Source organism: Mauremys mutica, chromosome 6 (genome assembly GCF_020497125.1).
Source record: "Mauremys mutica isolate MM-2020 ecotype Southern chromosome 6, ASM2049712v1, whole genome shotgun sequence".
In the NCBI taxonomy this organism is placed as follows: domain Eukaryota; kingdom Metazoa; phylum Chordata; order Testudines; family Geoemydidae; genus Mauremys; species Mauremys mutica.
The window spans coordinates 115,770,850-115,781,166 of NC_059077.1; the positions used below are offsets into that span (position 1 = coordinate 115,770,850).

A 10,317-nucleotide genomic window follows, 5' to 3' on the forward strand; every position below is an offset into this window, starting at 1 on the left:
TATATCTTCACATACAAAAATGATGCATGCATGCAGATAGCATAATCATAACCAGCAAATCATAAACTTTTCATAGACACCTTACTCTACAACCTTTGTACAATATTTGCTACAAATATATAACTGGTTGCAACAATGATCTATATGGTCATATTTTAATCAGATAACCTCACAGACCTCAAGAGGTCATCTAGTCCAATCCCCTGCACTCAAGTCAGGATTAAGTATTATCTAGACCATCCCTGACAGGTGTTTGTCTAACCTGTCTTAAAAATCCCCAATGATGGAGATTCCATAACATCCCTCCGCAATTTAGTCCGATGCTTAACCACTCCAACAGTTAGGAACTTTTTCCTAATGTCCAACCTAAACCGCCCTTGCTGCAATTTAAGCCCATTGCTTCTTGTCCTATCCTCAGAGGTTAAGAAAAACAATTTTTCTCTCTTCTCCTTGTAACAACCTTTTATGTACTTGAAAACTGTTATGTCCCCTCTCAGTCTTCTCTTCTCCAGACTAAACAAACCCAATTTTCTCAATCTTCCCTCATAGGTCATGTTTTCTAGACCTTTAATCATTTTTGTTGCTCTCCTCTGGACTTTCTCCAATTTGTCCACATCTTTCCTGAAATGTGGTGCCCAGAACTGGACACAATACTCCAGTTGAGGCCTAATCAGCATGGAGTAAAGCGGAAGAATTACTTCTCGTGTCTTGCTTATGAAACCCTTCTGCCAGGCCGAAACAATAGCAGCAAGGGCCGGGTTCAATACATATGGGTCCCTTCCCTACAAAGTAATGCAAAACCAGCTCTAGCCCCCACCCAGTGACCTGGGAAAATCTTACACACACCCCTGGGCGCCTCAAGGAGGCAATACTTCCCCTCTCGCAAGCACAGAGTCTTGGTGTAGCAAAAAAGATTTAATTACATGAGGTAAACAACAAGCATTACATTGGGAAAATACCTCAGCTAGAGTTCATAGATCAAACCGTGAGCAAAGACCCACCCAAGGAAATTGGGCCGTGTCCTTCTCTCTGGTCTCTTGAGTCCAGCAACCCCCCAAATCACCCACAGTCCCAAAAGTCCCACAATCCAAAAGTCTCTGTCCCGGGTCAGGCAGCCCCAGAGTTTGAGAGTCTACCTGCAGAGGTCCCCCTCCCCAGCCTCGGTAGCAAGGGGCACCTTACGTGGTTTGGGGCCAACTGCCCTGCCTCTTCACGGGGTTCTGCTTCCACTAGTCGTCCCCGCAACTGCTCAGCTCCGCTCGCTCCGTGGGCTGCTCCACCCGTCCCACAGCTGCTCCACTCTACCAGCTGCTCTGGTCCACTAGCTGTCCTGTGAGCCGCTCCAGCCGTCCTCGGAAACTGCTCGCTCCACTCTGCCAGCTGCTCTGCTCCACAGTATAGCTTCAGGCTCCCCCACTGGTTAGCACAGTACTCAGTGCTCTTAGCTCAGCGATTCCAGTGATTTCAGCTCTTAGTGATTTCAGCTTTTAGTGATTTCAGCTCACAGTAGGGGAGCCCAGTGCCAGTGCACTACTGGTCCAAAGTGAGTTCAGCTCAGTAACCTGTATCTAGATTCTTAAGGGAATCAAAAATTAACTCTGACATTCCACAGTGGAGAGAGGCATAGGCAAAACTGGGGCCTCTGGCTCACACAAGGAGCCTGCACCACCAAGTACAGATACCTGTCCCCAGCCTCTCTCAATTCACTGGGTTTTGGAACCCATGTCCCTTGTCTAGCAAGTACTATTTAATGTAGGTTGAGTCATTTCTGTCATAAAGCAGTCTCATAGTTCCTCATTCACATAATTAAGGTAACAGCACTTTTTTTTCCTTCATGCCCCAATAACTGGGGATTCCACAGTGTGAAAATAACCATCCCATGCTGCCGTGTGTTATGCTAAGTGGAGTGGGTTTACCAATGCAAATGCACATTCCTAAAATTCCTTTGCCCACTCCTCATAATGTACCACCAGATGTCAGGGTAGATCTCATCCTGACTCTGCTTACACTTACAATACTCCTGCTAATACATCCCAGAATGTTTGCTTTTTTTTCCAACAGTGTTACACCATCGACTCATATTTAGATTGTGATCCACTATGACCCCTAGATTCCTTTCCACAGTACTCCTTCCTAGGCAGTTATTTCCCATTTTGTATGTGTGCAACTGATTGTTCCTTCCTAAATGAAGTACTTTGCATTTGTCCTTATTGAATTTCATCCTATTTACTTCAGACCATTTCTCCAGTTTGTCCAGATCATTTTGAATTTTAATCCTATTCTCCAAAGCACTTGCAACCCCTCCCAGCTTGGTATCGTCTGCAAATTTTATAAGTGTCCTCTGTATGCCATTAGCTAAATCATTGATTAAGATATTAAACAGAACCGGACCCAGAACTGATTCCTGCAGAACCCCACTCGTTATGCCCTTCCAGCATGACTGTGAACCACTGATAACTACTCTCTGGGAACAATTTTCCAGCCAGTTATGCACCCACCTTATAGTAGCTCCATCTAGGTTGTATTTCCCTAGTTTGTTTATGAGGTCATGCGAGACAGTATCAAAAGCCATACTAAAGTCAAGATATACCACATCTACCTCTTCCCCCCATCCACAAGGCTTGTTACCCTGTCAAAGAAAGCTATCAAGTTGGTTTGACATTATTTGTTCTTGACAAATCCATGCTGATTGTTATTTATCACCTTATTATATTCTAGGTGTTTGCAAATTGATTGCTTAATTATTTGCTCCATTATCTTTCCAGGTACAGAAGTTAAGCTGACTGGTCTGTAATTCCCTGGGTTGTCTTTATTTCCCTTTTTATAGATGGGCACTATTTTTGTCCTTTTCCAATCTTCTGGAATGTCTCCCATCTTCCATGACTTTTCAAAGATAATTGCTGATGGCTCAGATATCTCCTCTGTCAGCTCCTTGAGTACTCTAGGATGCATTTCATCAGGCCCTGGTGATTTGAAGACATCTAACTTGTCTAAGTAATTTTTGACTTGTTCTTTCCCTATTTTAGACTCTGATCCTACCTCATTTTCACGGGCAGTCACTATTTTAGACGTCCAGTCGCCACCAATCTTCTTGGTGAAAACCGAAAGAAGTCATTAAGCACCTCTGCCATTTCCACATTTTCTGTTATTCTCTTTCCCCCCTCGTTGAGTAATGGGCCTACTCTGTCCTCGGTCTTCCTCTTGCTTCTAATGTATGTGTAGAATGTTTTCTTGTTTCCTTCTATGTCCCTAGCTTATTTGATCTCATTTTGTGCTTTGGCTTTTCTAATTTTGTCCCTACATATTTGTGTTATTTGTTTATATTCATCCTTTGTAATTTGACTGAGTTTCCACTTTTTATAGGACTCTCTTTTGAGTTTTAGACCATCGAAGATCTCCTGGTTAAGCCAGGGTGGTCTCTTGCCATACTTCTTATCTTTCCTATGCAGTGGGATAGTTTGCTCTTGTGCCTTTAATAATGTCTCTTTGAAAAACTGCCAACTGTCTTCAGTTGTTTTTCCCCTTAGACTTGCTTCCCATGGGATTTTACATATCAACTCCCTGAGTTTGCTATATTCTCTTATGCAAATAAAACTACCTGTCGCCTATGTCAGGAGCTACCCAATACTAAACTCCAGGCATGGGACAGAGAGGAAGAGAAACAGATATAGCACAAATAGAAAGAACAATTGATTTTATTATACAACAAATGCAGAATGGACCTACAACTGAGCCTTAGGCCTGGTCTACACTAGGCGTTTAAATCGGTTTTAGGAGCCTAAAACCGATTTAACGCCACAACCGTCCACACTAGGAGGCACCTTATATCGATTTTAATGGCTCTTTAAATCGGTTTCTGTACTCCTGCCCGACGAGAGGAGTAGCGCTAATATCGGTATTAACATATCGGAATAGGGTTAGTGTGGCCGCAATCGACGGTATTGGCCTCCGGGAGCTATCCCACAGTGCACCACTGACCGCTCTGGACAGCATTCTCAACTCGGATGCACTGGCCAGGTAGACAGGAAAAGCCCCGCGAACTTTTGAAATTCATTTCCTGCTTCCCCAGCGTGGAGAGCTCATCATCACAGGTGACCACGCACAGCTCATCAGCACAGTTAACAATGCAGTCTCCTGAGAATCGAAAAAGAGCCCCAGCATGGACCGCTCGGGAGGTAATGGATCTGATCGCTATATGGGGAGAGGATTCAGTGCTAACAGAACTGCGTTCCAAAAGACGAAATGAAAAAGTATTTGAAAGAATTTCTAAGTCTATGACGGATAAAGGCCACAGCAGGGACTCCGTGCAGTGCAGAGTGAAAGTTAAGGAGCTCAGACAAGCCTACCAGAAAACCAAAGAAGCAAACGGAAGGTCCGGGGCAGGTCGAAAAACATGCCGCTTCTATGCTGAGCTGCATGCAATTTTAGGGGGCTGCGCCACAAGTACCCCACCCCTGACCGTGGATTCCGAGGTGGGGGTTGTAATCTCTGCCATGTCAGACGGGGAAGATGAAGATGAAGAAGAGGAGGAAGACCTCGCAGAGAGCACACAGCACTCCGTGACCCCCAGCAGCCAGGAGCTTTTTATCACCCTGACGGAATTACCCTGCTCCCAGCCCTCACAAGCAACTATTCCAGAGAATGACGCCATGGAAGGGAGCTCTGGTGAGTGTACCTTTGCAAATAGCAAACAGTGTTTTTTAAGCAAGCCTTTTTTAATGATTGATTTGCCCTGAGGACTTGGGACGCATTCGCAGACAGTATAGTTACTTAGAAAAGTTTGTTAACATGTCCGGGGATTGAGAGGAAATCCTCCAGGGACATCTCGATGAAGCGCTCCTGTAGGTACTCCAGAAGCCTTTGCAGAAGGTTTCTGGGCAAAGCATCCTTGTTCCGCCCACCATGGTAGGACACTTTACCATGCCATGCATGTAGCAAGTAATCAGGTATCATTGCGTGGCAAAGCATAGCGGCGTATGGTCCCGGTGACTGCTGGCATTCAAGAAGCATGCGCTCTTTATCTTGTTCTGTTATCCTCAGCAAAGTGATATCGTTCAGGATAACCTGGTTAGAAATCAGGAATTTAAGTAAGGGGGGGTGGCCATTTTTCTACTGGGTTCGTGGAATGCAGCAGCTTAAAAAAAACACTTTCCTGCACGTAGCGAAGCGGGGGGAGGGGAGGAGTGAAATGCCGATGATCTTTTCTGTGTGGTCACCGGCAAGGCGATCTTCCCCAAGCTACCGGACAAGCAGTGGGTGGGGGGGAGGGGGAAGGTTGTTGATTAGCAGGGAGCTAGCGTGGTATTAGCCATGCGTTGGGGGGGGAGGGGTAAATCACTGAGACAGTGGCTTACCATGGCCGCATGCAAGCTGAATCCTGATGCCTGGACCTGTGTCTGAGATCTGTAACCCAAGAGTTGCAAGCAGGCACTATTAAGATGAAAAATGCGACCTTGTAGGGAAATCACATGTGCTATGTAAGGTGAATAGTGCTTTTCACTGTGAAAGAGTATAACCATTGTTCTGTAAAATGTATCTTTCTAAATATTTATCTCCCTCATGCAGCTGCAAATATTTCAAGCGTCCCTCCTCCATCCCAAAGGCTAGCACAGATAAGGCGGAGGAAAAAGAAGACGCGAGATGAGATGTTCTCGGATATTATGGAAGTTACACGCAATGAAAGAGCTCATCTGAATGAGTGGAAGGACGTGGTTTCAAATTACAGGAAAGAGGCCAGTGAACGTGAGGACAGGAGGGATGAACGTGAGGACAGGAGGGACAACCGAGATGAGAGGTGGCGGCAGGAAGACCGGCAGGAAAATCAGCGGTGGCGGCAGGAAGATCAGCGGTGGCGGGATGCAACTCTGGGGCTGCTGCGTGATCAAACTGACATGCTCCGGCGTCTTGTGGAGCTTCAGGAACGGCAGCAGGATCACAGAGTGCCGCTGCAGCCCCTGTATAACCACCCTCCCCCCTCACCATGTTCCTTAGCCTCCTCACCCAGACGTGTAAGAACGCGTGGGGGGAGGCTCCGTGCACCCGCCCACTCCACCCCCGTGGACAGCCCAACCAGAAGGATGTCGTTACTCTGAATTTTATTTTTTTAATGGCCTTCTCCATCCCTCCTTTCCTCCTCCCAAAGCACACCCTTACTTCTCTCCCTCTTTTTATAATGAATCAATAAAGAATTCATGCTTTTTAAATGAGTGACTTTATTTGCATAAGTAAGCTGTACTCGAAGGGGGAGGGGGAGTTGCTTACAGGGACTGAGTCAATCAAGGGGGTTGGGTGTTCATCAACAAACACAGCAGTCACACTGTACCCTGGCCATTGATGAAGCTCGTTTTCAAAGCTTCTCTGATGCGCACCGCTTCCTGGTGTGCTCTTCTAATCTCCCTGGTGTCTGGCTGCGCGTAATCAGCGGCCAGGTGATTTGCCTCAGCCTCCCACCCCGCCATAAAGGTCTCCCCCTTACTCTCACAGAGATTGTGGAGAATACAGCAAGCAGCAATAACATAGGGGACATTGGTTTGGCTGAGGTCTGAGCGAGTCAGTAATGTGCGCCAGCGCGCCTTTAAACGGCCAAATGCACATTCCACCACCATTCTGCACTTGCTCAGCCTGTAATTGAACAGATCCTGACCACTGTCCAGGCTGCCTGTGTATGGCTTCATGAGCCATGGCATCAAGGGGTAGGCTGGGTCCCCCAGGATAACGACAGGCATTTCAACATCCCCAACTGTTATTTTCTGGTCTGGGAAGTAAGTCCCTTGTTGCAGCCGTTTAAACAGAGTAGTGCTTCTGAATACGCGAGCGTCATGAACCCTCCCTGGCCATCCCGCGTGGATGTTTGTGAAACGTCCCTTGTGATCCACCAGTGCTTGCAGCACCATTGAAAAGTACCCCTTCCGGTTTACGTACTGGGTGCCCTGGTGCTGCGGTGCCAAGATAGGGATATGGGTTCCATCTATCGCCCCCCCACAGTTAGGGAATCCCATTGCAGCAAAGCCATCCACTATGGCCTGCACGTTTCCCAGAGTCACAACCTTTCGTAGCAGCAGCTTAGTGATTGCTTTGGCTACTTGCATCACAGCAGCCCCCACAGTAGATTTTCCAACTCCAAATTGATTCCCGACTGACCGGTAGCTGTCTGGCGTTGCAAGCTTCCACAGGGCTATCGCCACTCGCTTCTCTACTGTGAGGGCTGCTCTCATCTTGGTATTATGGCGTTTCAGGGCAGGGGCAAGCAAGTCACAAAGTTCCATGAAAGTGCCCTTACGCATGCAAAAGTTTCGCAGCCACTGGGAATCGTCCCACACCTGCAACACAATGCGGTCCCACCAGTCAGTGCTTGTTTCCCGGGCCCAAAATCGGCGTTCAATGGATAGAATCTGCCCCATTACCATCAGGATCTCCAAAGCGCCGGGGCCCGCGGTTTGAGATAATTCTGTGTCCACGTCCTCATCACTGTCATCGCCGCGCTGCCGTATCCGCCTCTTACTCGCCTCGGTTCGAAGGTCCTGGTTCAGCATATACTGCACGAGAGTGCGCGAGGTGTTTAAAACATCCACGATTGCGGTATGGAGCTGAGCAGGGTCCATGCTTGCTGTGCTATGGCGTCTGCACGGTTCACCAAGCAAAAAAGGCGCGAAACGGTTGTCTGCCGCTGTCAGGGAGGGAGGGAGGGGTGAGGCTGTACCCAGAACCACCCGCGAAAATGATTTTTGCCCCATCAGGCACTGGGATCTCAACCCGGAAATGCCAAGGGGCGGGGGAGGCTGCGGGAACTATGGGATAGCTACGGGATAGCTACCCACAGTGCAACGCTCCAGAAATCGACGCTAGCCTCGGACCATGGACGCACACCACCGATTTAATGTGTTTAGTGTGGCCGCGCACACTCGATTTTATAAAATCTGTTTTACAAAACCGGTTTATGCAAATTCGGAATAGTCCCGTAGTGTAGACGTACCCTTACTGTAGCTGGGTTTGCCTGTTTGTCTGAGTCAGGGAGGCCCATGTTAAGTGCCTTTGCATTTCTTCCAACAAGACTTCAGCCTGTTTGTATCCTGGAGTTCGTAAATCTTCTTGCAGTTTGCATCTAGTGAGACAATTTATTACTTTAAAAATTGGTTTGGATCTAAAAGACTCCTTTTCCTCAGTAGTTAGTGTCAGATAGGAGGATAAGGATGACATGTATCAGATCCAGTTAGACACAGTCCAGGCAACTTACAGAAATGAGATTAGTAAGCAGAGAGGCAGAAAAATACATTGCTTGCACATACTACATTCTCTAGACCAATAAATAAATCATTGCGATGGAGCTCTGAGTTTTAACCATGTGCTGGGGAATTATACTAAGTAGTGACCTCACAACATCATTCTACAAACTGGTTGCTCAGGCATAGTGGTGGATGTGATATTAAAATATGCCTAGATAGATGGGTATAAATGAGAATGGTTTTCTGGTGTAATTGAGAGCAGCATTTTGCTCCAGAGAGGCAAGTTCTGAAATCACTGCGTGCATGCTTCATTTGGAGATTTGGTCTGGAGCTGGTAACTCTACTCAGTGGCTGTGGTTGAAGGAATGGATGAGAAGAACTGCTGCTAACTGGTAAGCCTCTGGTAAAAGAGGTATGGCATCCAAGGTTGCACAAATCCTCCTCTGAGGTCACCCTAAGAAAACTAATTCCCAAAAAGCATGCCAGATGAGAAAACCTGCCCAATGGGTGATCACAGTGGTTTCCACGTCATCTGTGTAGATTTTAGTTACATAGGAAAATAATTTAGAAAGTCTATGAAGATATGTGTGAGATGATTTGTGGTATTGGTATTGGTTTTTTTTCTGAAACAGTTGTTTAAAAAATATAGCTAGCAGGGGCGGCTCCAGGCACCAGCATGCCAAGCACGTACCTGGGGCGGCAAGCCGCGGGGGGCGCTCTGCCGGTCGCCGCAGGCGTGCTGCCGAATCCGCGGGACCGGGGACCTCCCGCAGGCAAGCCGCCGAAGGCAGCCTGCCTGCCGTGCTTGGGGCAGCAAAATACCTAGAGCCGCCCCTGATAGCTAGCAAGATATATAGTACAACACACATAGCATAATGGCAACTGGATTCTGACTGGGGCCTTTTGAGTGCTATCACAACATAAATATTAAATAATAGTAAAGTTATTTATAGTAGGAATTCAATTTCATAGCTTTTTGTTCACAAAACAGCACTTCCTTGTGTAATGAATGTGGATTGTGCTCCTATTCCTATATTTATACCTCTGCCATATTTATGTAGGCCCAAACCTGTTTACTCACATGCTTAACTTTACACAGTCAGTATGTACTACTCATATGCAAAAAATTACATACCTGCATAAATGCTTGCAGGATCAGGAGCCTAGGCTGTAATATTTAGAAAGGGATTATAATCAGAAGAGTTTTGCTTAATAGTGATCCTCTCTCCATAACATACTACTCTATTACAACTAATTAGTGCTGAACAAATAACAATTTATCCAACAACTGTAGCTTCTTTATCTGCTCAGGGAATATTTGAAAACAGGCCGCAATTTCCCCCAATTTGTTAATTATTCAAAAGCTTTCAGCACATTTTTAACTTTATGCATTGATGGCTAAATTCTCTCTGAGTTTTTGACACATGCTATCCAAATTGTGTTGGTTAGTTATGAAAGTTCACACAAATCGCTCATGGGTAAAGGTGCATAGGCATATAAAAAGGGCTGAGTTAAATAGTCCCAATTTAAGTTTGTTCTAAAAAGAAAAGTTTTTACAAAAACTAATATGAATGAAAAATCTAAAATATATTTTCTTTAAAAATGCATTTTTTTAAAAAACGTAAGTGTTCCTTTGCAGGGAAGTTAAATACATTACCTGATGGTGAAACTGACTAGTGATGACAGAGCCACTGAGTGATAGAGCTTGAAAAGTCTCCCGTCCTCAGGCCTAATTGGTCAGGAAATGTGCCCCATTACTAGGTCAGAGTGAGGTTTGAAAGTCAACGAACTAATTAGCCAGTTAACAGACAAGGGGTTTCAAAAGAGCACAGAAAGAGGAAGGAAGTGAGTGAGGAAAAAGGGGAGAGTGAGAGAGTTAACAGTCTGACAAGGGGCGCTCGCTGGTAAAGGCCTCAGCAAAGGTGTGCTGATATGTATTGGTGGGGGGGATTAGACACTGTAAATAAAGTACATTCTGATGTTTTCAGGCAAAATGGTTTCAGAGCCATTTGTGCTCATGGAAGAGACAGGGGCATGGTGGATGTACCCTGTCATGCTATTCTAGTACCAATGTTCACGTGGAGTGAAAGTAAAC

The 10,317-nt window shown here is 46.0% G+C and overlaps 1 long non-coding RNA gene across 1 annotated transcript; it reads right to left on the reverse strand.

Annotated features, from left to right (window-relative positions):
* Positions 1-7,983: 7,983 nt before the first annotated feature.
* Positions 7,984-9,999, reverse strand: LOC123373002. The gene is made up of 3 exons (XR_006580512.1): positions 9,880-9,999; positions 9,358-9,390; positions 7,984-8,101 (listed from the first exon to the last, which is right to left on the reverse strand). It is a non-coding gene; the product is annotated as an uncharacterized LOC123373002 (long non-coding RNA).
* Positions 10,000-10,317: the final 318 nt, after the last annotated feature.